Here is a 3,179-nt window from a genome sequence, read left to right as displayed (position 1 = left end):
TTGTTACGCTTGCGCAGTGTCTTCTCCCGACTCCCTGAGCCTTCTCCTGGCAGAGTAGTAGACCCCAGGATAACCAGCAGGAGGCGCCATACAATCGGTTTCTCTTTATCCATGACGCGCCTAGCTGCTGCTGCTGCTGTATAAACGGTGGATGGCGCCCTGGAGTTTCTAGCTGTATACTGCATCTAAGCCTATAATGTTTGATACAGCATGCTGACTACATGTATCTAATGTGTGTGATACCGCCTGCTGAGCTGTGTATCCATCCTGCAAGATGTGATACCGCCTGCTGAGCTGTGTATCCAATCTGCAAGATGTGATACCGCCTGCTGAGCTGTGTATCCACCCTGCAAGATGTGATACCGCCTGCTGAGCTGTGTATCCACCCTACAAGATGTGATACCGCCTGCTGAGCCTACACGCGTCATCTAAGCCACATTTTGATGCGTTCTTCTGAGCTGCTGCCTTTAATCATGTGTCTGCTGAGCTGCTTTATCTACCCATATATTGTGTGATAGCCCCTGCATCTAGTCATCATGTGATACTGTCTGCCAAGCCTCTGTATCTAATGTTATCATGTGTAATACTGCCTGCTGAGCTGCTGTATCTGTTATCATGTGTAATACTGTCTACTGAGCTGCTATATCCAATCTTACCATGTGTCATACTGCCTGCTGAGCCTCTGTATCTAATCCTATCATGTGTGATACTGTATACTGAGCTTCTGTATCTAATCCTATCATTTGTGATTCTGTCTACTGAGCTTCTCTATCTACCCTTATCATCTGTAATACAGCCTGCTGTATGTAATGTTATCATCAGGGCCATATTTACAGTTCGTGCCGCCCTTGGCACTCGGATTGAACACACCCCATTGGGCAATTCAGAAGTGTTAGGGTGCGTTTAGATTCATCTGACAGATTTTTAAAGCCAAAACCAGGAACAGACTGTAACCAGGGAACATTAATCCATTCCTGGCTTTGGCTTCAATAATCTGTCAGATAAAGTGTAAACGCACCATTAGAATTGTTTCATGTAGATCTGTCACACATAGACAGCAAAACCCTTATGAGTTACGCCATGGACCCCATCCCTGTGCACAGATAGTGAAATCAATCTGTGAGGTACATTTCACATCAGTCCTGATCCATGTGGATAAAGCCAATGGGAGCAATTCATTTTCCTCTGTACAGACCACAGCATGGTGGCGGCAGCTACAAACAAAACTACCTATATTTTGTACCTGACAGAAGGGCTGCCCCCCAACACTGCAGCCCTAGGTACAGGACCTCAAGTGCCTGATGGCCCATACATCCCTGATTATACCATGTGTCATCCTATTTTACTGCGGTTGTCTATCCGAGGCCATCATGTGTGACACTATCCAGTGTATGAACCACTGTCCCCGACTCTGTCATGTGTTATACTATCTGCTGATCCACTGGATCTCTGCCAATCATGTGTGACACTGTCTGTTGAGCTGTGTATCTGAACAGCTATGTGATGCCATCTGCTGAGCCATTTTATGACTTTTAGAGATGAGTGAAGTTACAGTAAGTACTGGTTTGAAAAACCCAGAACGTTGGGTATATGACTTCCAGTGGTTGGAGAAGATGGGTGCAGTCATAGGGCTGTCAGGAAAACATGGATGAGAAGCATATGGCATACAGCAGCATCTGTTTAAGGCTAAGGCCCCGTTCACACAGAGCAAGACCGGAGGAATTGTCCGCCACGGAATGCCGCTAGCCTTTGTGTCATAATGACTCTCTATGGAAGGCGTGCGCGCTGCATCTCTCTGCGCTGTAGAATGAACATGTTCATTCTTCAGGGCGGGGAGAGGAGCCGCGCGCCTCCCATAGAATGTCATTATGACACGGAGGCTGGCGGCATTCCGTGGCGGACAATTCCGCCGTTCTTGCTCTGTGTGAACAGCGCCTAAGATCACACTTGAGTTGAAACTCTATCATGCAAGCAGTCATTTTTTTGCTCAAAGTACATGGACATCAGATGGTATACTTGACAAAGACTCATTGTGAGTCGAAACGTCGTATTGCTTGTGAGCACAATAAAGTTTTGAAGGCTCTTTGGAAGATTGGATGCTGCTGGACTCTCTTGTAGTTCCTGTTTATACACCCACCTACTGAGATAGTGGGCCCCAGCGTGCATCCACATACTGTGCCATTCAGAAGGGACCGTCCAGTGCTGCTGGATCTCCAACGATTACCAGATGGAAACCCGACTAAAGTCAATGTGGTCTATTGGGATCAGTCTTGATTAGAGATGAGCACAACTCAAGCCTGCTGGAGTCCAGTCATTCAGCATTTGATTACCAGTGGCAGAAGAAGTTGGATGCAGCCCTAGGGAGTCCTGGAAAACATGCATCCAACTTCATCAGCCCCCGCTAATCAAATACCGATAAATCGGACACCAGCATGCTTGAGTTGCCCTTATCTTCAGTCTTGATCCCTCATTGAATGGACCTTCCGGGGTATCATTTCTAAGGGTATAAAACGTATATGTTAAACAGACACAGAAAGGCGTGGTGGTGAGCTCATCTGTAGTATACAGGAAAGATTCCCAGCATTGATCCTTTACAGACACCGCCACATAAGTGGCGGCTGTCAGTATCTCAATCAGTGATTAATTCTCCTGTCGCCATATTGATCAGTGGTCACATTGAGCTGTGATTGGCTCTCATGTCAGCATATTGATTAGTGACTGGTTCCTTTGTCAGTATATTGATCACTGATTAATTCACTTGTCAGTCTATTGATTGGTTGTACTGATAGGTGATTGGCTTCCCTGTTAGTAAATTGATAATTTATCATTGATTTTGGTACATTTACACAGAACGATTATTGTTTGAATTTTTGCAATACCGATCGCATTGGAGCTATAATCAGCTCGTGTAAACACAGTGATTGAGCAACGAGCGAGAAATCGTTCATTGTGATCTTTCAATATGTTCTCAAATCGTCGTTGGTCGTTCGCTAAAAATTTGCAGATCGCTTCATGTAAACAGTCTTTTAAAGATTCACCCTATGTGTGAGATGGGCTTAAGCGATCTTAAAAACTATCACAATAACGATTTTTCTAATATAGTTATAAAGACCAAATCGTTGCTTCAAAATCGTTAAATGATCGATTGGGCGAATTATCGCTCCGTGTAAACGGACCAT

The sequence above is a fragment of the Dendropsophus ebraccatus genome, chromosome 4 (genome assembly GCF_027789765.1).
Source record: "Dendropsophus ebraccatus isolate aDenEbr1 chromosome 4, aDenEbr1.pat, whole genome shotgun sequence".
Lineage (NCBI taxonomy): Eukaryota > Metazoa > Chordata > Amphibia > Anura > Hylidae > Dendropsophus > Dendropsophus ebraccatus.
The sequence above is the reverse complement of the archived record's forward strand: the minus strand, read 5'-3'. Positions refer to the sequence as shown.